Here is a 26084-nt window from a genome sequence, read left to right on the forward strand (position 1 = left end):
GGGGGTGGTTAACTGACAGAGCCTGGAATGGGAATGGTGATGCCCATTACCGAAATCGATACAACTCGTTAACCAACAGCGACGCCCAGTAACTGTGCGGGAGCTGGAATCAATGGCTTGAGGTGGGCAGTTGCAGCGGAGCAGAGCAGAAGGAATCACAAAATGGCGAGGGGAGTCCATGTTCGAGCAGATGAAAGCTCTTTCACGTCCCGAGCTTGCATTAAATGCTGCCTGCGGTGTGTCATGAGATCGGCTCAGAGGGGTGTGGGAAGAGGCGCCATCGACCAAGTGGCTTGTCCTCTCGCCGCCATTCATCAAATTCATCATAAATTCCCTTGAATGTCACCCACATCCAAGTATTCTTCCAATCTTGATTAGATGAATCTTCATAATTTTATTAATATTACAATCAGACCTAATTTTTTTCAACTAAATAGTTTGTTGGATAAAACAAATTTCCAATTTATCTCTACAATTGCTTTGACTATTTTATAAATCTACAATAAAATACATGTATCTACTTAAAATTGAAATTGATAAAATAGGACCATACATATGAACAAATGAAGAAGGTTGATTGTAGCCCGGAGATTCAAGAATGAAAGCTTTCTAATACACAATGGAACAATTGCAAGCTTTAAGATACATCGAGTGGCGACTCATAACACTGGTAATAGTTTAGAAAGCTATTCTAGAAACTAGAAGTGATTATTTTAAAACAACGCACTTCATAAACATGTTCCATACAAAGAAAATATTAGCTTATAGATTGTTACATGAATATATTCAATGAGGCTCTACCTAGATGAGAAAATTCATACCTAAAAGCTTGGCCCTTTCGAAATTGACTATAGGAGAGCAAGGTAGTCTAGAATGCCTTCTCATGGATCCATGTGATTACTTTTAATTAGTGGATTGCTAATTTTCCCCAAAAATAAACCTATCTACTTCCACAATGACTTAATCCAGTCTAATCCATGCATTGATTACTGCACACCCTACCGAGGATCGCTAGATACACTATCAGAATATTATCCACATATCCCTAACATTCTATTATTATTTCTAGATGATTGGAAAAGAGGGGCTTCATATAAATTCCAATGCATTAAAGTAAATTATGTTATGTATGGTCAGAGTACTAAGCTCTACACAACTTAAACGTGATTCCTAAGAAATTTTAGACTAAAGCTTCTTGCTTGAGGAATTTTAAATTGAAACCTAGATTCTCATTTTCCTCAATATTTGTTTTTATGAATCCACTCATTTGATTTTTTATTCTAAGGCGTATACTATTGATCTTGTTTTGGATGCAACATAGATTTGTTTAGGTTACTTTTCAATGCAAAGAAAACATTTTTAGATGCTCCTTCTACAATAGTTCAAAGGATTTGATGTGTCAAACATTTCAGATCAGATGAATCACAACTACAAATAACTTTAAAAGTAATAATCTAAAACCTACTTGAAAGTGAGGTAAAATGTCAAAAAGTAAGCCTATTACTTGTAGACACCATAAAATAGATCTATCTGATGCATTTGATGCAAATGATGGTTAAAATTCGTACCTAGGAATCTCTCGAAGATTCCATTTGAAGTGAAAAATCCTTGACTCCAGCATCATGAAGCAAGTGGGTGACCTGGTTCCCAATTGAAATCTTGTTACTTTCAGCTGAAATATACAGATGAAGAGTTGTTATAGATTCCTTGTTTGTGAAGCTCCACACATGGATATTTTTAAGGCCATGCACCCTCTTTAGGTTTTGGATAATGTTGAATTTCTACTTTATGTCATGCTCATTGAATCTAGGTACTCTTTGCAACAATATCTCTGATGAATTCATAAGAAGATGACGAAAGATGAAATAATCATAAATTATTTGAAAATTGATCAAATCAAGTTTTCTACCATCCAACCTTTATATTTTAGCAGAAGGGTAGAGATAACTAACCCCACACTCCCTAGAGTATCTGCTAATATGTGCAAGAAAATACCTTCCATATTGTGATGAAAATGTTGGTGATTCTTAGACTTTCCAAGTTTTGATGTAATATTATGCCCAATATTGTAAAAATTCTTCTCCATGAGTGAATTCCCATGTCCAGAATGAGAATTCTTATGTCCCGAGTTGGAGAGACTCTTCTCCAAACGAGAATTCCCATGTCCCAAATGAGAATGGCTATGCTCCAAATGAGAATGCCCATGTCCCGAATGAGAATTTATATTCTCCGAATGAGAATGCTTGTGTCCCGAATGAGAATGATTGTGTCCTGAATGAGAGTGGTTATGCTCCAAATGAGAATGCTCGTGTCCAAAATGAGAATGGGTATGTAAATGGTTGTCTTCACAATGTTGATGATGTTCACTTGTTTTTCCAACACGGTGAGACATACAGGGGAATCTTGTTTCTTCACCCTATAGAGCACCATATTTTTTCTTTGAATCATCTAGATAATTTTTATGCTCATATTCACCCTGCATTATCTTATCATGTGCACAAGGGTGGTTATCCTTACCGTGTTCATGTGATGACACAATCAGTTGATGTTGCTCATGGTTCAATTGCCATCTTTGGCACTGTGACTGTGGCTATTACAAGTATTATCATGTGATACTTGATGAAAAAACTTGTCCTCATGATGATTATGATCATTGCACCTAATATGAGAATCACTATGAACACCACTGCTATGGTCATGGATGTCATGGAAACTATTTCCGTCATCCAAACTATCACCATCTTTCAAGTTTTTTTGATCCCTACCACTGCAAGGAGCATCATTAATTGTGAAGATGTGGTTGTTTCCATGACTCTCATGAGAATGAGAATGGGAATGGTTGTTTCCATGAATTTCACGAGAATGAGAATGGGAACAAACCCCACCATGGGTGTGATGAGGCGCTTCATGGAAAAATTCCAACCCCACAAGATTGACCACAAGTCCTCCGACTGAAACAAACAATAAACAATCTGTAGAAATTTCTTTTGGGTTCTAGAATTAACTCAATGGACTCCAAAACTATGAGAGACCTAATCAAGATAAAGAAAACAACATTCACATACCCAGAAAGAACCTAAAACATCCCATAACCATAATTGAACATGTTGTTTGCAGGAAACCAAGAAATATATGAATCTTAGAGCCAAATCGCAAAGGCTGCACAATCGAACAACATGTGGTAAGCCTCCAGAATAAGCTCCAGGTTGTTGTTCATGAATCTGTATATGAATTGGATCGCCATAAAGACAATATTTATCAAAAGGAAAAGTGTGATCTTCCATGACTTCCTTTCACTCAAAATATGTTTTAAGGGGTTCTTAAACAAAGAATAAAGTGAATCAGAGGGATTAGATTCAAGAATTGAATATTCATTCCATCCAGATGGGACCCCAAATATCTCATGGCAATCCAGAGAATAAGGGAGTAGAAAAGAAAACCTAACAACAAAAGCTCAAGGCCAAAGATAAGCTTTAGCAGACAAGTACATATTGACAGAGCTCCGATTGGCCCATGAGGGGCAATTTTTGTTCAAACAAACCTTGTTGCGAATGGAACTATATACAAGGAAGCCATGCCAATTCTTTCTCTGAAAGAAACTTTTTCCCACAAAACTGATGGATGAATTAAAGTGGGGGTAAGAGGGCAATTGTGAAGGGAATCACTAGAAGGGGCCATTACAACAAAGAATTAGGTGAATTAAGAGCCTATGTTGAAGGGATTCAAATTTGGAAATTCATTCATGATAAAATATCATACAAGCATATATGAAAACAAACATCACACACACAACATCATCTCCATTTGATACATAACTGGAAGAATGTGTAAGGAATCATATGACCATTAGGGTTTCAGGGCGAGAAAGTGGGAGTGGTACCCATCATAAATTAATCCACCTCTTGCCAAACTAACTTCGACCCAATTCACATTCGACCCCCTAAAATCCAATATAACAAACAAAGAGAGTCATATGTCACAATGGTCTTGTTTCCTGTCTTGTACCATCAAATCTAATGCTCAACAAGATCCAAGTATGCTTGGTGGGTGAAACTCATCAGGCTCTTGGCATTATCTCCATGTACACCTTTCCCTTCTCGTTATAAGCCTTCATATAGTTTTTTTCCCTGTCATCCTAGGGGATTTGGAGAGCCAAGTCGTAGTAAGGCCAAGTGGATGTGTCCCATGCTATGAGACCATCTATGATATCATTGAATTGGTTGAGTTGTACCTGTACGTTTCTTAGAGCTCCATTGGCGGGGAAAAGGGCACGAAGAAATAGTTCGCCTTGTCGCCAGGACATGTGAATACGTCCTACCAGCCGCTGAGTGCAAAGGAATAACTAGTAGTGTAGGATTTCCACTAGAGTCATCACTGCCCAACCATGTTGAGAAGAACTGATTTCTTTGGAATGATAGTTAGTTTGAGTGGCTTTTGTATATGATCATCATTTCGACAATGTTGGCAGGGTTGAGGTTGCCATTAGAGTCATTGTGGATATCAACAAAGAAGAAAAGGTTGAAGTCAAAGCGTACCTCCTGGGCATCTTGGTAGATATTACCAACAAGTGTTAGGCACCCAACATTGATGTTGAGGGCGACATTGTCTTTTCTCTAAGCCACTTGTATCTCTGGCTTCAATGTCTGCACATTATCATTTGCATAGAGCAAGTAATGAGAGAACACCATGCGCAGATTCGCTTCTCTGGCATAAGAGATGAGAGAAAGGAACAAAAACAATTGTTAAATGATATTTATGGACCCAATACAGGCTATATATGACTCTGAATATAAAGATGGGACAGTGCCATGTGGTAAAAAATGATTCACCGAAAGAGAACGAAAATTGATTGATTTAATTAGCTAGGCCAAATAGTGTCAGCCCAACCCAATCTTGTAGATAAAACACATTTTGTGTAATTAGTCTATATTTATTTTAACTTAGTATATATCATGTACAGAGAGGGATCAAATATGTTAAAGTGCAAACCTTTTTTTTAATGCAAAACTTGAGGAAATATTTGCTGAGAGATTTGATCCCTCTTGGAACTTGATAGATCTGGAATTAAGATGGATCTAGACTATATATATATATATATATATATATATATATATATATTATATTATATTTAGAAAGTCAAAATGCTTACATGATAGGGTGTAGCTTGGGTGGTAGGGAGGAGTTGTTATTATCATCCCCACTTGGGTTCTAGTCCCATTAATGACATGCTTGTTCATAACATTATGACATCTCTTCTATACTTGGTTTTTATTTTATTTTATTTATAAACAAAATATAATTGGTTGGTTTTTATTTTATTTTATTTATAAAATAAAATATAATCTTTGAATGCATATTTCCAAAGTTGTAATACATCATGAATAATAATTTTATAGAAAAACTTTGTTAATGAATAATAAGTTTATGGAAAATCCCTTCACCCATCATCAGGGACGTGAAGCAAGAGAAAGAGAAAAAGAGAAATAGAGACCAATCCTTTTTAAATAGCAGTGATGTCGTGTTAATGATCTTTGAAATGTCTAACATTTTAGGTGAACCCTTCACCCATCAAAGATTAGACATTAGAATTTATTAAAAATATAAATAATTAAATTTACTTATAAAACATAAACTATTAAAAAGTTGAATTATAAACAATAAATTATTAAAGTATTAATACTTAATAAGATTAAGTATATTATTAAACTATTAAATATCAATATTTACTTAAAAAAATTAAATTATAAATGATAAACTATTAAAAATATTAATATCTAATAAGATTAATTAACATAAATAAACTATTAAAAATTTATAATAATTAAAAAAGAATATTAACATATAGAAATATTAATATTTGAATAGTTAATAGGATTTATAATTATTAAATTTGACTTACTAGTAATTGATAAATGGATAAAACAATAGGATAAATTATTAATATTGATAATTATTAAATATCTAATAATTAATTAAAAAAGAAAATGAAAAACTTTAATAGTAGTGGCCCTTCCATATAGGGTAGTAATTTATGAATTCAGGCTTTTGTGATCCATAATGAATTAAGAAAAGTCTTTTGGTAGAAATCACATAAGAGAAATTTTTGGCCAAGGCATTTCGAACCAACAAGTGTGGTTCATGCAGACCATGGCAAAGGTTAAATAGAGAGCAATATAGAGACCATAATTTAAAGTAACGACTATATTTGAACAATTATTGTTCAAATATAGTTGTTACTTTAAATTATGGTATGTACACTGCTCTCTATTTAAGCCTTTGCCATGGTCTCCCTCTTCATCTGGCCTTGATGATGAACCACACTTGTTGGTTCGAAACGCTTTGGTAAAAAAATTTCTGTTATGTGATTTCTACCGAAAGACCTTTTTTTTAATAAAAAAACTATTATTATTAAAAAATAAATGTTAATAACAAAATTAAATTTATAAAGATAATTACTATTCTATTAATATTAATATTAAAGCTAATTGGTAAATAATTAATATTATAATTATTAAAAATTAGTTTAAAATATAATTATTAAAATATTTATATTATTATTATATTAATATTAATATTAATATTATTTGGTAAATAATTAATATTATAAATATTAAAAATGGGTTAAAAATATAAAGATAAAAATATTATTAAGACTTAAATTTGATGGAAAACTATGATTCATTGGTTAATATTATTAATCTTAACTATTAAAATATTAATATAAAATCAACTAATTTTATTAAAATTGAAATTGATTAAGATGACTATATTATTAAAAACAAAAATAATAATAAAAGAAATTAGGAACTTATGATACTTGTTATAAAGAAGCTATTGGGAAGAAAACCTAGAAGATAGAGGGGAAAGTGAATAGCAAAAGGGGAAGAGGGAAGGGGAGCCAAGGAATAGCTTAGGGTTGGGTAGATTGGAAGAAATGTTTGCTGAAAAGACAATGGATAGTGGGACGACAAGATTGAATAAGCTTAAAATCATCATCTCGATTAAAATTGTTAGGGTTCTTTTCAATTTCAAGGGCCTCCCTGATTAGATGGGTGGTGTGAAAGGAAGCAGAGGCAAGGATTCTCACTTTATCAAAGCAAATGTGATTTTTGGTATTATGAGAGTGCTTAACAATGGATGCTTGGTATTACGAGAGTGCTCAACAATGGCTGGTTTTGAGACCCGATTATGGATATTATGAGGCATGTGCTCCTTAATCAATATAGGTATCTTAATCAACTTCATTTTTAATAATATTGGTTGATTTTATATTAATATTGATATTAATCAATCATTATTTTACTTATGTATTCCATCAAATTTAAGTCTTAATAATATTTTAGTCATTATATATTTAACCAAATTCTAATATTTAATATATTATTTACTAAATAAATTTAATATTAATATAATAATATTATAAATATTTTAATCATTCTAATTTTTAATAATTATAATATTAATTATTTACCAGTTAGTTTTAATATTAATATAATAGTAATCATCCTTATAAATTTAATCTGGTTATTAACATTATTATTTTATAATAATAGTTTTCTCATTTTCTCCTTTTATTAGTTATTTAATTATTATTATTATTAATTTATCTTAGTAGTTATTATTTTATTAATTTTTTATCAATTACTAATAAGTTAAATTTAACAATTACAAGTCCTATCCGTTATTTAATATTAATACTTTTATAGATTAATATTCGTTTTTAATTATTATAACTTTTTAATAATTTATTAATGTTAATTAGTCTTAAATTAATATTTTTAATAATTTATTATTTAGAAAAGTCTTTTGGTAGAAATCATCGGGACCATATTATTTGTTCCAAACGCTTTGGTAAAAAATTTATCTTATATAACTTCTACCTAAAGACTTTTCTTGATTCATTATGGATCACAAAACCTGAATTCAATTCAGAAATTTATTATTTATAATTCATTTTTTAGTAAATATTAATATTTAATAGTTTAATAATATACTTAGTCTTATTAAGAATTAATACTTCAGTAATTTATTATTTATAATTCAACTTTTTTAATAGTTTACTATTATTTATTTTTTAATTTAAATCATAATTATGGTCAAATAGTCAAAATTAATTTCAATTTAATATTATAATAATAATAAATAAATAAATTTAATTATATATTTCTTAATAAATTCTAATTTCTCTTTAACCAGCACAGCTCTTTAAAAAAGATTGGTCTCTATTTCTCTTCATCTTTGTTTCATTTTTGTTTTTGCTTTAATAATAGGTGAAAGATTCATGGAAACATAATTATTGATAATGAATGAAGGATTCACTATTTATAACAATTTTGTATGTAATCAATAAAAGAAAATGGTATGACATTAATTGACTATATACACTTTAAATAAAAATTTGAAATATTCTTTTCAATATTTTAATAGTGGGGTGATTTAACCTTTCTATAATAATAATTGGTATTATGAATGATTTAATTAACTGAAAATTTGGAAATAAGTTCTAATTCACATTTTTTAAGTCTCTGTCTTAAGAAAATAAGTTAATGGTATGATCGATTACTTTAAGTTAATTTTTTTATTTTAAGAAAAATCATTAAGATATAGGATTTTGTTTATTATAATTTATTATTATTTTAAGTTGATTTTGGCAAATAGAAATTGGTTTATTAATAAAAAATATTGTAATCTAATTTAGAGATAAAATAATAATTTTTACCAAAATTCACTAAAATAAAGTTTTCAGATTTTTTTTAATTTAAAATATATTTTTGAATGTATAAATGGATTCAACACTCTGAAAAGCTTTTTGATCACTGGAATTATGGAGATTAAACAATTTAAAATCAAGTTTTTAAAAATCTATGTCTGATTTTGATTAAATTAACTAGAAAAAATGTCATGAAAAAGAAGACCATTTCGTCTATAAATTAGACTATGCAAAAAAATTTCATTTATAATATGTTAAATATTTTTTATAGATTAAATATTATTTAGGTTATATTGCAATTGGTATTTAATTTTAATTCTAATTTTTTTTTAAACAATTTATAATGTTGATTAAAATTCATATAAAAATTGAATATTAAAATTAATATTTTGAAAAATAAAAATATAATTTTTTATTTTTTAAAATCTAAATTCTCGAGTGTCTAGCCATTTTTGTGTCGACCTTTCAAGTCTATAACTTCATGATAAAGACAAATCCATAAATAAGAGCAAAGAAGAAGGGTAATAAATATGGAACATACGGATAAAAAATAAAAAAGAACCAACCATCTAACTCTAAAATTAATTACAACATAAATTATAAAGAGAAAATTCATTAAATTATTATGGGGAAGATATTAGTAATTAATATGATTAATTATTATTATTATAGAATAATTATCGTTAATGATAAAGTTAATAATATTTTTATTATTATTATCATTATTAATAACAATTATTATCTATTACCAATAATAAAGTTAATAAATAATAATAATAATAATAATAATAATAATAATAATAAAGTTATATATATATATATATATATATATAAAAAAGTTTAATTATTTAGGGTTTATAATCTATATAGATAGGGTAATTATTATTATGGTATGTTATTAATGATTAAATTAGGTATTGAAGTTTATGATATCATTATCATTAAATTAAATAATTAAATAATAAAGTTAAGAGTTGTTATTAATGCACTATTAACTTCAATCTTATGATAGGATATTAATGTTTTATTATTACAGGGGTGAATTGTTCTAGTTTTAAGTTGAGGATTATTAAGGATGGTGTGGAAGGAATAAGGAAAATGACATGCAGTTAAAATATTTTAGAGGGGATGAATGTGAGGGTCAAGGCAGGAGGGAAATGATTAATGCGGTAAAAATGGGGAAAGAGATGAGGGAAAATGGTTTAGTCTCGGTTGTAAACTATGAGGTCTTGGGTGAGTAAGGGGATCAACTCCTGCTTACTTCCAAACCTCCATCGAAATTCTTATTTTCTAATTGACGGATGTACAAGATAATTAATTTTATCTACTTTTAAATAGAATTGTCACCAATAAAATTGTAAAAAAAAAACACTTTTGCGAAATTTCCTAACCATTAATTACCTTATTGATTAAAGTGACAAATAAATACGTTATATTACTGTTGTCATGGTGTTATTATTATTGTGGTCAAGAATCGATCATCAAAATCCTAATAATTGAAGAAGCGTTATACTACTTTCTCATAAAAATGATAAATAATAATTAAAACACTACTCAATATTGTCCCACAACTAAACTGCGGTAAAAGGGAGAAAAAACATTACAATATTGTAAATTTGTACAGGGTCTGTTGGAATAAAAACATTACATTTTTTGTCGAATATCTTAACCATTAATTATTTTATTAATTAACTTGACAAATCAGTATTCTTATTTTTTTTTAACAGGAACGTGTATGTAATTATATTGATCTCTGGCTAAAATGCCATTCAACAGTTACATTTGGTCGGACGTAGCCCTTAAATTTCCTTGCACTCGCTGGTCAGTGATCCCGACTGTCATGGTCTTATTATTACTATTACTATGGTTATCATGGTCTATCGTATACCCTGCTAGGGTGTGTTTTCGATCAAGTGCATTCATTCGATTGTTGTCACCATATTGATGCATTCCATTATGCAATCTTGCATCGATTCATGCCAATTCGAAATGCAGGAAATGGATTACCATATTTCATATTCTTTTTTAATGTGTAGATTTTTATGCCATCAATAATCAATAATGCTACAAAAGAAAAGTACGTAAGTCAGCTTTATAAGCATATCTGGTTCATATAGCAAATATAATTAATATAACAATATTATAACAATTATATACAATATTCTGTTGTAATTGTTTTAAATTTAAAACATTTTTATTAATAATTAAATTAATAATAATCTTTATAATTAAGGAAAAATTTATATATACATCTTATTATATGAATTTCTATATAATATTTTAATTTTTTATATAATTAATAATTATTTTTTAAGTTAGGTGACTAATTTTTTTATTTGTGAGATATTGTGAGTCTTGAGATGATTGACACACTTATCTTGTAACTTGAGTAACTAGGATCCCGAGGCTTTTAAGGGTTCAAAATCACTCAAGATCACAATTGGCTTGGGCCACACCAACCCTTATCATGGCTAAATTTCTATCGATGGGGTTTTGAACCGATAACCTTTTCAGCATGGAGTGCCTTAACAGAATACCCTGTCATTGTCTATTTTATGTCCATCAGCATGTAGGTGAGCATTTTAATTAATCGAATTTCCACGTTTTTTTAATATAGTAATTCTATATTATACTACCCTATAATTATTCTCACGAGGATTATTTTGGTATCAATTACTTTTTGCATCACTGACATATACTAAGAAGCAACACAACATATCACATTTGTTTAATACTTTATCAAATTTATGAACTATACTCTTGGGTTAGATTAATTTGGTGATGTTAAATATTAATTATCTTTTTAGCACAAGAAATTTGGAGTACTTCTTACTATTTGCCTTGATTACGAGCCCTGACCCTAAGAAAATTGAAGAGAGTCGAACCCGTGATCAACAACAACCAACAACAATATCAAAGAACTTCACATATAGCTCTAGACAGCTTAAGCTAACACTTGGAGTTATATTTTTTGTCCATTTATGTGAAATCTATCAATTAAATTAAATTTTAATAAATGTAAATACGAAAATTATGGCAATTTCATATTTTGTTAACCTCGTAGACTTGGGTTATGCCTTATGTCAATTTAAAAAAGATAGTATTTGACCAAAAAAAGATTCCACTAAATTTAACCCTTGTCATAGTATCCATGTTGGAGTTTGGTGTGTGTGTGTATTTCAATTTTATTAAATTTTCCCATGAAAATTATGGAATTTGTGGGTTTTTGTTAGTGACAATGTAACTTAACAAAGTCTAATTATGTCATCCATGACACCAAATTGCACAATTTCAATTAAAAAAATGTAATTCCATTGAAGTGACAAACTAACATTTTAGTTCTTTTTTATTTGTCAATGTCAAAACTCAACCCTTTTCTATTTGTAAATATTAAGTACTGACACTTAAATAGACAAAATTTAAGTATGAAAATTGTGGAATTTGCATGTTTTAATGTTACAAAGTGAATTAAAGGCCTTGAAAACTTTATTGAACTTAGGTTATATCACTCATGGATTCAAAATATAAAATTTCATCCCCTTCAAAAATAATTTTGTTTGCAGGAGTTTTAGGAGAGGGACATGTTATCCTTCGCTTTGATGAACAAATAGAGACAAAAAACACTTGGGACCTACATGTAACATCCAAAAACTAAGTTGAATATCTAGCATTATGGCAGGGACTGGAATTAGCAATAGAAAGGAAAATATCCGAAGTCTTAGTGTTCGAATACTCAATGATTGTAATTTGATAAGCGTAGAAAGCAAGGGGATCACAAAACTTTGTTATTCCTCCTATGTTACAAAGGATTGTTTTACAAATACTGCAATTTGAACAAATTTAATTTTTTCAGGTGTATAGAGAACTGAATGCAAAAGTTGATTCATTGGAACATAAAGGATCTACACTGGAACATGGATACTTATAATTGGATCAAACGTTGATAAGAAACTCACATCTACCATGAAGCTAATGAAAAATGTATATGATAAAAAAACTACACATAAAGGCTTCTATAGTCAAATAAACGATTAAGCATACAAAAATGAGGACACCCAATCATCTCATCATCCAAGAAATCATATTTCAGCTCGCAATCTGGTGCTTTCAAGAAAGGAATGGTGTCCTTCATTAAATTTCTATCCACGAAGATCAATGAAAGTGCACCCCTGTCTATATCACAGTAACATCTGGCGAAGGAATGAAGCAACATGCACACATAGGTGGCCATAGGTTTTAATTTCTCAAGGTAGGAAATGGTATACACAAGTGAATGGAACTTCGATCCTACTAATACATTCAATTCATCATAGAATGGATTTATTTCTATTCTCCCTCTATATCAATTGATAACCATTCTAAAGAATTAATTGTGATTTAGGCATGGATTTGAAAGCCTTGAAAATTAATGCTCCAGGGTGGCAAAATAAAGGTTGAAGAGTGTTGACTTAGGGGGTCCTGACCGAGGTTCAATGTTAAGTTAGCCAAAAATATTCCTACACTACTAGCCCTTTCGGCATCAATTCGCAGAGCGCGGACTAAAGTCCCACCTGAAGCAGTATGGTGGGATGTTGGAACCAAGTTTCTGCACCCAAAGATTAGTGTAATGTTGTTTTATGCCATAACTCTACCTTTGTGCAGATCTATAAGCCTTTTAGGGCTTATCGATATACTTCTCTTAATCACCCTTAGACCTTCGTGAAGGTCTATGACTAACTTTCGTGGACCTTAAACAAGTGAATCAACTACTTACATGCTTCTGAGATTGCTTCTACTTCTATATTTATCCAGATTAGCTTAAGTATCTGATAATTTTAACATGCATTAAGATATTCTCGCATAAACAAATATTATGACTTGCATTCGTATAACAATGTAAAACATACATATTCATGCATCAATACAAAATTAAATCATAGACCCATTATTCATCATAACATAATCGCATTCATTCATAATAGAAGTAAAAGGACAAAACACAGATATTTCCAAAACAATCTCTTTATTAATGCTTCATATCTTCTTATAGACTTAAACTACCCTATGCACTCAGCTGCGGACTCTACTATAAGCCTCTGTGCACATAGTTGCAGAGCCTCTCTTCTACTCTAAGACTCTTCACTCTTCACTTCTACTGACCCATTACATTCATATCTTTCGCTACTAAACTACTACCTTAAACTCTTCTAAGACTTTCTTTTTCATACAATCCCAAGGTCCACGGACCATGGGTATATCTTCTAAATCTGACACATCTTACATAAAATAAGGGTAAAACCCCTTTATGACACTTTACATCTACGCGCTCCACGACCACATCTTGTGGAGAATTTACTTTTTATATATGAAAACTTAGGCTTTCAGCCCCAAAACTTGGGCTTTTGCCCCAAAATTGACCTTAGGGGACCCTGTCCCAATAGGACCCCAACACAAATATCGTGACTCACCCTCGAGTCACTCTGTTGGCATGGAGATCTTACTGTGAAGACCTCCCAGCTCCACTTGCACCACTGCAACTTCAGATGTGCACTGCATAGCTGCCTGCTTGACCTGCTCCACTAGCTGCTTGGTTGCTAGTCTTGCGCTATCTTCCTGGATCTTCTGCTGAGTTCTCTGCAGGCTGGCCAACTTCTCCCCAATGGTGGCAAAGATCACAAAGGCCTCCTCTAACCAAGGCCCCAATTTGGCATTAAGGATTGCCTCTTTCCGTTGCGCTACTTCCACCTGTTCTTACAGTTGCTTTGCCTCCTGCAACTTTGCCAATCTTGCATGACAACAACGATACACGTTGTCGCCTTTGCTTCGTCATACTGCTGCTGCAGTTCCCGGGCCTCTGTGTTCAATCTATGCAGGTTAGGATCTTCTTGCAGACTCATGATTAGATCCATAGAATTCTTGAAGAGCACAGTGCATTCTACCACCGCGACATCTACTGCAGTGACTCCATCCCTCACAGCAGCTTCACATTGTTCTTTGACCTATGGTGGAGTTGAAGGCGGTGTCTTCAACTCAAGCTCTGTAGTTTTCAGGTTCAGCTCAAATTGAACTTTGGCCATCTTGGTCTTCGTGTTGCGCACACTTGCAACCAATTTCTTAATTTTGCTTACACTGACGCTTCTTTTGGGATATGTAGTTCCAAAATGGTTCTGCATGTTTTAGCCACTACTACTGTGGTGTGTTCATTCTTCTCCTAAACCTTCTTCCAGGCTTCTAGCGCTGCTGTCTTCTCAACGAATATCTGTTCGTTGTTAATTTTCTGCTCACTGATCATGCTCAGCGCGCGCTACTCTTAGGCCTTAAGATCTTCAATAACACCTGCTTGTAGGGTGTGAAGGAATTCACTGGGGAGTGCGGCCAAGTTGAGGCCAACATTCCTTAGCATGCTGACAATAGCCTTGTCAGCTTCTGCCTCCACGCTTAGAGCTCCATCCGACAATGCGACTGCTTGGAGATCTAAGGATTGAACCAACTCTGCGGCTTGAGTGGTCCCTGATGTGAAACTAGTTGATGTCGTGCTTCTCTGCCTTATACCTTCTTGGAGTCTGGTTGTTTGGATATGTAGCTCGCACAGACCCGTCATTATGGCACTGAGTGCCTACTTCTGCTGTTGCTCAAACTGCTGCAGCAGTTCTGCAATTGTGTCCCTTACCTTGTCACCAATGTTGTCTAAGTCACCTTTTCTCAAGGTGATTGGGTCGAGTGATGAATTAGAGGCCTTGGTATTCTTCCGTGTCCTTATTTTTCCTGTTCCCTGTTCCACTTCACTTGGAAGGGAGTGCTTTCCAGATCTCGACTACCCTGTTCTGATTTCTCTTCTTCCTCCATCTGTGGTGAAGAGGATTTCTTGCTCCTTTCAAAGATGCACTCTTCCTGCTCTTCTTGTTCCTTGGCAGTGCACTCCGCTTTTGCGTGTGCCTTATCCTCAATCTCCTGCTCTCTCTTTTAAGCCAACTGCTGAACTTTCAATCAAGCCGCTTCTTTTTTCTGCTTTTTCACAGACTTACTAGTCTCGACAGATAAATATGATGTTGTGCACTAGTCTGCTAGCCACCACTCGAGGACTTCTGCAATGGCATCATCCGTCGCTAGATATGGTAAATCATACCACTTCTCTAATGGATCCTTCCGCACTCGAATTGAAATACAATGGAAGTCCGCTTTGAACTCCACGTACCCAGAAAACTGCTCAAAGACAGTTGGTGACAATCATGGCTTATAGTTGATGGCCATATTAATGCTCATTTCCATCAATACCCAAAACACTTTGCTCTCCCGGACCCGCTCAGCGTCCTTGGTAGCCCACAACGATGCAAATTTTTCTGCTTCTGGCAAATCTGTTTCAATAGGAGGAAATTAGTTGTCCTCCAAAAACTTCTATGCGACTAGCACAATTGATAGTAAAAGTAATGAATAATGAAACATCTTTCTCTGGTCCTGTGCCTCGCTGCAGTTCGCGAGGAACTCATTGCATAGGTAGCACGCTATTTGAATTGTACACCCTCCACGCACTGGGCCGCTAGTGAAAAAACTAGTGCTGGCACCTCGTCCATGCGACACTTTCTCATTATTTTGCCAACCAAGATCTGGGTGGCCACCTTCACTACGGGGTCGTTAATTCTAGATATGTAATAGCCACGTGCTTTCTTAACAAGTTTGAACTTGTCCTTCATCCTCTCAGCGAGGTCGCGCTTGCCCGTCTTTCCACCAAATGCCTTGGCCAGATTCAGTCCTGAATGTGGTAGCAAGGTGATCCGATGGATCAACATATCCGTGATTGGTATTAGCTCTTCCAACCATAGGCACCCGTCGTGCACCAAGCACAACAACTGTTTGATAACAATCAAATTTATGGGAGCACGATGGTAATGGGGCACCCATAGGTGGTTCAACAATCCTGCTTTATTTACCCCTTAAATCCATTCCACCGGCTCTAGCATGGTGACACCAAACTCCTTGTAGAATACCCACTTCATGAAATTATCGGTAGCTACGTGGAGGAACCTCTCAGTGTCCCCCAAGTCCCAATATTCAAGTTTCAGATGTGGGACGCATGCCAAGCGCGGACCTTCAAACGTGATATTTTATGGTAGCAGGGGTGTGTTAAGGAGAAACTTTCCCTCATCTAGGTCCTTCGGGACCTTCACCTTGCCCTGGCGTAGAGGGATGTACTCTGGCAGCTTCAAAATAGGGTATTCCCCCTCAATATCAATGTCCTCTGCACCCTCCTCAGCCTCTAGGTCTACTACTTTGCCTTTCTCCTACGCGATGATATTTTCTTTTCTCTGATGTTTTCTTGGTGATTTTCGCACCAACAACGTCTTCTTCTGTTTATCCTTCTTCGGCTTAGGGACCTCTCTTGCTGGCGTAGGATTCAGCCTAGGAGACCTCGGTGACTGCGGCATTGCTGCGGGAACCTCCATAAATACGACCTCAGGGGCAACTCCCTTAGAGGCAATAGACCCTCCAGCACTTGCAGTTTCCATGGGAGCATACATGAAGCTGTTAATAAGCTGCTGGGTTTCCTCAGGTACCTTGTCAAACACATAACTAGCCACCAAGTCCTCATAGAACGCACGGTTCATGCACACCAGACAGCACGACACATAAACTCTTAAAATACAAACTGTCTCTCGTTGGATGACCATCTATAATTTATAGGAAAATTCGAATTCAAATTCGACTGTTCCCCCAAAATCCGCTCATAAATGCTAGATTGGCGGCAGTTTTTCAAAGATGTTGCTCTTAAATTCAGCCTTAAATGTCGCCCGCCACCCTCCCCCCCGCTCCTCTTAGCCATTTTCTCACTATCAAATCATGAACGGTGATGGTAACGGTCACTTCCTGGCTATGCTGCGCGGTCTCTGCTCTTGTAGTGCAGCTCCCTTCACGTGTCTGCTGACTTTGTGACACCCTTCTATTTCGCGCAGGCCCCTCATCGCGCAGCTCTACAACCTTGGCAGTGTAGTTTATAGTCATGCGCTTCCTTGCAGCTACCTGGAGCACTAAGACTGTGCTACCATCATATAGCCATCGAGTCGGATGCCTGGTGTATGGCTTCAATCGGCTGCCATTTACCTTCCCAGGAAATGAATCTCCATTCAATTTCACAAGCTGAACTGCTCCACCATCAGTAATCTCCTTGATCACATATGGCCCCAGCCAATGCATCTGAAATTTTCCTAGAAATTTATCAAACTTACTATCATATAATAAAACTAATTCGTTTACCTTGAAGATGCGCAATTTGATGTGTCGATTGTGCCATGCCTTTTCGCGCTCCTTCTCAACTTGTTGATGGAATCTAGTCAAGAATCTATCTTCTTCCAGCTTTGTTAGCTACGCGAGCCTCTCTTCTAAGGCTCTGCGATCCACCATACCTATGAACTCTGCTATCCGTAGATTAGGCACAATGTACTCCATCAGCATCACAACTTCTACGCCATAGACCAGTCGAAAAGGGGTCTGTCCAGTTAGCTTCTTACAAGTAGTTCTATAAACCCATAACACCGCTGGCACGCACACATCCCAATCATTCCTCTGCGCATTGCAAACCTTGGTCAATTCATTCTCCAATATCTTACTAAATTCTTCCACCATCCCTTTAGCCTAAGGATGATACAACATACTCTTCTAATGATAAACTTGGAACTCTTCTGTAAGCACACTAATCGTTTCATTGAGGAAGTGCGTACCACGATCGCTCATCAAAATCTTCAGGCAACCAAACCTAGTCAGCACATATTCAAATAGGAACTGCGCTGTTGTTGCCCCTGTACAATCCTTTATAGGTTGTGCCTCTTCCCATCTCGTCAAATACGCAGTCGCAGTGATGATATACCGGGCACCCATCTTCTTTCCTGGAGGTTGAATCGGTCCTACAAAATCAATTGCCCATTTTTCAAGTGGTTGCAATGACACTTACGGGTTCAAAGGTAGCTCATCCCTCCTTGATGGCTTGCCCATCCTCTTACATGGATCACATGCCCTACAATAAGCTTTGGAATCCTTATGCAGTGTCGGCCACCACAACCCAGCGCATAAAATCTTCTGCACTGTTTCTTTTCCTGCATAATTGCCTCATGCAGCCCCTCCATGAGCTTCGACTAGGATGTTGCTCATTCAAACTCAAGCACATAATGTCACAATATCTCATCCGCTCCCATATTATACAAGTGACCTACAATAAGAGAAAAATTTGTCACACACACCACCAATTCCTTCTTTTGTTGGCTGGTGTACCCTTTTGGAGCCATTCCTGTAGTCATAAAGTGTATGATGTCTACAAAATGATTGACTGCTACACGCACCGCAAAGAGTTGCGCATCAAGCAACCCCTCCTGTAAATTGGTAGTCTCCTCCCTTGTTTCAATGCATGATAGATGATTCGGTCCTGCATTAAATTGCCCTGTCTTCACAATGACTTCGAAATCGTATTCCTGAAAAAACAACAACTATCTGCATATTCCCCTCCAACACAGGCTTGTTGACCAGGTACTTTAATGCAAAATGGTTTGTATACATTTTAAAGTGTCTGCCTAACAAGTAGTGTCTGAACTTTTGGAGCGCATACACCATAGCCAAACCTTCACACTCTGTCATCGAATAATTCTTCTCAGCCTTAAATAAATTCCTGCTTGCAAATGCGATAGGGTGATCCAACTCTCCCTCACCGGCCTGTGTTAGTACTGCTCCCAATGCAATACATGATGCATCCACATGCACATGAAATTCCTTCTTCCAATCTGGGAAGACTAGGATTGGCGCGGTGACCATCTTCTCCTTTAACACATCTAGGCTCTGCTAACATTCTTCATTCCAACAGAATGTAGCATCCTTCTTCAACAATTTTTCCATCGGCGCGGTAATCTGGGCATAACTCTTGATGAACTTTCGGTAATAACCAATATGCCCCAACATTGCACGCAGTTGTTTAACACTTCTTGGTGCCTCCAAATTGATTATAACCGCGATCTTAGCTAGATCCACCATTAATCCTTGTCTGCATACTACATGACCCAGCAAGATTCCGAAAGGGACACAAAATAGACACTTCTTCAAGTTTAGCACGATCTGATACCTCCAGCATGTATCCAACATCAAGCGCAAACTAGCTACATGACGTTTTACCATCCCAAACACTGTCCAATAGTCAAATTATACCTCCAAAAACTTGTGAATGAACTATTTGAACGCCGTAAAGACTACACACGAAAATATTGTCGGCACATTCTTCAGTCCAAAAGGCATTACTGTATACTGAAAGCATCCCCATTCTGTCGCGAACGTCGTCTTAATCCTATCTTCTGGCACGGTATTGATATGATGGTACCCAGAGAACCCATCAGTGAATGAATATGCTTCATGTCCGCCAAGATCATCCATCACTTCATCGGTGAACAGAGTTGGAAAAGGGTCATGCACGCAAGCATCATTCAGCTTCCTAAGATCTACACATATCCTTATTTCATCCTTCTACTTCTTTTCTTGAACTACCATAGGACTGACCCAATCAAACTCCTCCACTGGTTCAATGATTCTTGCTGCTAACATTTTATCCAACTCCAAACAAACTCTTTCCTTATATTTAGGATTAAGGTGATATGGCCTCTATTTTATAGGCTTCACGTTTGGTTTCAACGTTATCCTCATCACCCCTAAATCGCCTATTATCCCTTTCAAATCTGAAAATTTTGTAGGAAACAAATCCCGGTACTCGCGGAGCAACTCAGCGACCTTACCCACCGTACCATAATCCTAGTAGTCCCCTATCTTCGCAAACTTCGGCTCCGCCTTTGTCCCAATGTTCACTCAATGTCTTATTTTCAGCACCACGGTGATATCGAGATTCTCTATCTATGGCCCCTCAATTTTGCGGCGACCTTCTATCTTTGGGATATTAATGTTCCTTGGATCCTCCTCTTCTTCCTCAGTAGTCACAATGTAGCACTCCAATGCATGGTGCAGCTGGGTGGTCCAATCTGGTTGAATCAAATCCAAGGGATCTTGTGGGATTCTAAAGATCGTTGCTTTGACCTCCTACAACACTTCATCAATGCACTCGAATCCATCTTCAGAGCTGAATATCATCAAGAATCCCTGTCTCAAAATATCCCATTTGTCTATGCCATGGCAGAGCTCTGTTTCCAAGTACTAATTCATTGGTATCATGTCTAAAGTGTGACATAACAAATGCACCCACTCCAGTTGCAGTTCCGCTCCATAAGCATCAGTTGATTTTGCCAAGTGGTTGCGTGGATCACTCCTTCCATCGTATTTCTCTGTTAATCATACCTTTGGGTGACCAAACCACACCCTCATCAGTATTCTGTATTCACACCATCTGTCAAAATTTTCTTTATGCGTACCCCACCATCTTGCCTGCGTAGCGCCAAGTCCAAGGCTTGGAAGCGATGCTTCTCTGACACTTCTCTTTCAAATGCATCCAAAAATTTGTCAACGTCAGTTAAGCCATCATAATAAGATAGACTTCTTACCTCTGATGGTATGCAGCGCAGCGTTTTGGTCATCATGTTATAGTGCAACATAGACACTTCATGCAATTTATTATGTGAGTGTTCCAATTCCTCATCTAAATATGATGTGCAAGAACTTTCGTGGTCCCATGCAATACATCCATCAATTTTCAGATTCACCCAATCTTGATCTCACACCATTATTTTATAAATTTGGTCAAAATCATCACCACTTTCATATTTGCAGACCGGTTTAGTATAGCGTGGTCCTTCTGTGGGGTCCAAAGGTACTACTACGGGAAGATATTTTCTTTCAAATGACATCGTCCACTTCTTCAAATTGATCACCCCATTCATGTTGATAGCCTAGTCGATCCCAAGGAGCACAGGGTAGGGATTGTTGTCATCCACAATCTCTATTACTTCGAAATCCGCCAATGCGTACGCGCCTTCAATATTGACTGTCACTCCCTGCAATATTCACATGGGGATAATCTTTTGTTGATTCGCCATCCTTAATTGAATAGGAGACCACTACAGTGCAGGTCTCCCCATTCTCTCCTATGTTTGTTTCTGCAAAACATTCGCATCTGACCCAAGATCTAGAATAGTGTAGTCCATTTCATACTCTCCTATTTGTGTAGTGAGCCTCATCTCACGCCCTGTTCTTGCCTTATGCTTACCAATTTTCCTGACCATGCGTGGTCCCTCAGGGGCATTACCAACACATTTATTGATCAACTCATGTAATCCCTTTATGGCCTTGCTATCGTGTAGCAGTGATGCAAGAGCATTTAGCTCAAGAAAAATCATTGTACTTTAGTAGACATAAGGGGTCTTGTGTTTCCAAGGAAGTTGGTTTCCTAAGTGTTGAATTAATGTAATTATTTAGGTTTTGAGTGATTTTAATTCGAGAAGCTAGAATAGGATTTAGTTAAGAATAGTGAGGCATATTTATAAATATTCTCGAATGTAGGAGAATATGAGAGATTGAGGGATTTGAGAATTAATTGTAAATCTTAGATTAGGAGTTAGTTCATGCTTTTGTGGATTAGAGAGGATCCTTAGAGATAAGGAAGAGATTTTAGGACTTTTTTGAGAAGTTTATGGATCTAAACCAGGAATTGGTTGTAGAATCCTTTTGTATAAATGTAAGCCAAAAAGGCAGAGAAAAGAGTTAGCTAGTTAGCTGGTTAGTAAGTCAAGTTAGTAGTTAGAGTGTGACTGTAATCCTATGGGAAGATTGTGAAACAGAGGCCACTGACATTAGAACATCAAGACAGAGAGACAGTGAGTTTCAATATGTAATCATTTGTTTGTATATACATATACAAAGATTTAATTCCGAAACTATGTAAGTGTGTGTTTTGAGTATTGATGATAAGTTATGTGTGTATCAGAGGTTTGCTTAGTATATTTATGGAGGGGGAGTTCGAGCAGAACATAGAGAGAAGAATGATATGGAGGATCATAATGGATCTTGAATCCGATTGAAGGATCAAAGTAAAATCTCTTGAGGGACAGTGATTAAAGAAGCATGTGAAGTTAAGCCCAGAAGGAATTGCATAGTAGAACAACGAAAGGACCAGAACCCTGAAGTAATTTGAAACCATAGTAGAACATTGAAGAAATGGCGTAAAAATCCAAGTAAAGAGAAGAACAAGAAGTGAAGTTTTTGATGCACAGGAGTCGTTGGATCTAATAGATCAATGAACAAGATTGTTCATGATAAGCATCCATGATTAATTCGCATAGAATGGAGTAATTAGAATCGCATCGCAACATATTTTGGGAGTGAGTAATCCCTGGCTTAAGCGATTTGCGATGTGTGATATGGATCGCATCGCAATATTTCACAAGTGACTGAACCATGGCCTTAAGCGATTTGTGATGTGCGATATGAATCGCATCGCAATATTTCAAGAGCAAATGAACCTAACCTTAAGCATCTGCGATTGTGATTTGCGATATCATTGTGGACTGTTGGATTACAAGAAAGATCGACGATGGAGATTGAAGCGATAAGGCTTGGGCCAGAGCGGACCCGAGAAGGTTATAGGTGGTTGTATTTTATTTGGATTCCGATTGCGTTATCGCATATCGCATGCGAGAGAAGGACTCTTGGGAATGCGATGAAGTCACATCTGGTGTGATGCGATATTGCGACAACCGTTGATCTGGTGGACAAAATCAACAGTGGGGAATGGATGTGAAAGATGGAGAGTCGGGAAATATACAAAGGTCATAGAATGGAGGAAGGGCAATCGCTTCTCGCAAAATCGGGAGTTCTGAGTGCAGGTTCTTAAGAGTCCTTTGAACCCCACGATTGCAATAAAGGAAAGCATTGGTAAATGTACAAAGGCCAAGGAAATGTGAAAAGGTAAATTTTCGTATGCTTTGTGAAAGATTTCTATTATACGAAGATTATAATAGAAATAGAGCGATAGAAGGTTTTATGGGGTAAGACCAAATATAACCAAGGTTAAAGAGTGGGGTTGGTTATATGTGTAGGCATTAAGGATTAACGGAGGTTTAATGATGGGGGTGTATAGGGTCCTGATGGAAAGGATTAACTAAGGGTATACTGTGGTTAATTTATTTAATCGTTCCACATGAGAAGTAATTAAAGGGCCTTAAACCTTAAGTAATGAAGATTTGACTCGGCAGGGAGTTTGAAATTCTTGGGGAAATAGGATATATGCATAACATATGCATACTGTGGGTATTCGCAGGTTTTCCTGCATCATTTTGGTATCGGAGCTGAATTGTGGTTGAATCATTTGGTATTAAGGCAACACAAAGAAATTCCGTGTGAAAATTTCTTTTAAAAGAATTTAGAACAGATTTATGTGTAAAGATGTTTATACAGGCGAATGGTGATGGAAGTAGGCAAGAGGAGTTCAGATTCTAATCTGACAAACAGTAAGCACATAGAGGTAAGGTATAGCAGAACATTGGGAGACTTGTAGATGCAAGAGACAGAGGACAATCCATTCAAAGTGCAAGTGAATGGTAGAACAAGATCATGCAGAGATCTTGAAGGTGAGATGATATGTTTTGTTTTAATCTGATTTAAAGATTGGAGAATGTGTGGTTTTTATAATGATGCACAGGTAGCAGCATAAGAAGGAGAGAAGATTGCAGCAGCCTAGAGCAAGGAGTGCTCAATTGGTTCCAGAGAAAAGAACCAGAGAAATGCTAACAAATTGAGCTCAGAGGAGAGAAGCTTAGTGATGCATATGTAGCAAGAAGGAGACTTGTTACTGCAGAGGTATTGTTGTAGCTCACAGAGAGATCATAAGGGAAATTCCACAAAGGATGTGGGTAGAATTTCTAAGTAACGAAGGAAGCTAATAAGATTTTCTAAGTGAAAGAAGAGGTGGTCAGAACCAAGTATTTCATTCTGATTGAAATACAAGAGGATAGTTGTGTTCTTGGAAGGTGCAGATGAGTTGAAGCCTAGAAGGAGAAGAAAGAAGTGCTCAAAGGAGGTTCTAGAGATAAGAGAACCAAGGGCTTACCAAAAGCCCAAGTATAGAGGAAAGCTTGGTGAGGTAAGTGGCAGCAAGGAGGAGTCGTTGTTGCAGAGACTTTAATGTAGCTCATAGGGAATGAGTGAGGAACTCATAAAGATGGAGGAGAAAATGACTACTGATAGTCATAGTAGAGGTTTTGAGGAAGACCACAGTAGAAGAAAGGTGAAGAATGAGGATGCCAAGGTAAATGGAAAAAGGATGAGTCAAGAGGAATTTGACAAAGAGATTGCTGAGATAAAAGGACAACTCGATGCATTAAGGAGGATACTGAAGGAAAGCTAGAGACAAGGTTGGGTCTTAAAGAAGAATCCAGTGAAGTGGCATAAGTTACAAGGAAGGCTACAACAGAGGCAAGTAAAGTGGCTGATGGAAAAACTCAGAGAAGCTGAGTTGGAAATGGAAGTGTCCATTTGTGAACTAGAGCAGGGTGAATTTCTGGGTGAAGAGGAAGACTTGAAGACTGAAACTTCAAGTGAGACCAAAGGGTCACATGATTTTAAGTCTGACAATTTGTGTATGTTTGCAGGTGAAACATGTGAAGGATAAATTTTTTTTGATATTGACATAAAGAAGGAAGAAGACAGGTAGAATCTAAATTCTGTTCTAAAAGAAGTAGAGAAGGATATCAAGAAATCAAGTAAAGGACTTGATGAGATTTGAGGAGAAGACCATCAAAATATTTCTGAGTCATGTAAAGGACTTAGAACAACAGGAGGAATTGGTGATTGAATCATCAAATGAGATCATGTGGTCTTGTGGTTTTACAACTGACAATTTGTGCATGAATGCAGGTATTGCTGAAGACAAACCTATGGAACTGTCTTGAATGAAGATGAAAGTTGCCAAGAAAAGTATGACGATGACTGTCTTTCAAATGAAGATCAAGTTGAATTATTGCAGCAGAAAAGATTTAGTAATACATTGATGTTTGAAGCTGTGACAACACAGGAAAAATTTATTGTGAAAGGAGATGAAATTCAGTCTAAAGAACTGATATGTGAAGCAACAGTTGAGATTGTTGAACCATGTAATTTTCAAATTGATAATTTTTGTATAAATGCAGGAATCATAAGTAATGATAAAGTACTTATCAAGTGTCATAGAGAAATTGAATTTCTGGAGTATTTGCTGGAAAATTCAGAGTATGACAGTGTGATTGCAGAGGAAGGAGTTCAGGACAGTGGACAAGATCAGAAAGACATCATTAGAGCAAATGATGTGGAGGGAAGACTAACTGACAGTCTTGAGAGTACATTAGAGAGTTCTTTAGAGAATCCTTTAAAGGGGTTGAATCAGCATACTGATGTGCTGATAGAAGAGGAGAAATCAGAGAAGCATATTGAAGTGTTTCCAAAGGAAGAAAGG

General features: G+C 35.7%; 3 pseudogenes; all 3 read right to left on the bottom strand.

The window, feature by feature from the left end:
• Window positions 1–1568: 1568 nt before the first annotated feature.
• Window positions 1569–2392, bottom strand: LOC149190706 (metal tolerance protein 8-like; annotated as a pseudogene).
• A 167-nt stretch (window positions 2393–2559) lies between these two features.
• On the bottom strand, window positions 2560–3678 carry LOC149190707 (uncharacterized; annotated as a pseudogene).
• Window positions 3679–4057: 379 nt separating this feature from the next.
• On the bottom strand, window positions 4058–14862 carry LOC149190708 (uncharacterized; annotated as a pseudogene).
• Window positions 14863–26084: the final 11222 nt, after the last annotated feature.

Source organism: Pinus tabuliformis, chromosome 3_1 (genome assembly GCF_031772625.1).
Source record: "Pinus tabuliformis cultivar Carrire ecotype Pingquan chromosome 3_1, CPIR1, whole genome shotgun sequence".
In the NCBI taxonomy this organism is placed as follows: Eukaryota; Viridiplantae; Streptophyta; class Pinopsida; order Pinales; family Pinaceae; genus Pinus; species Pinus tabuliformis.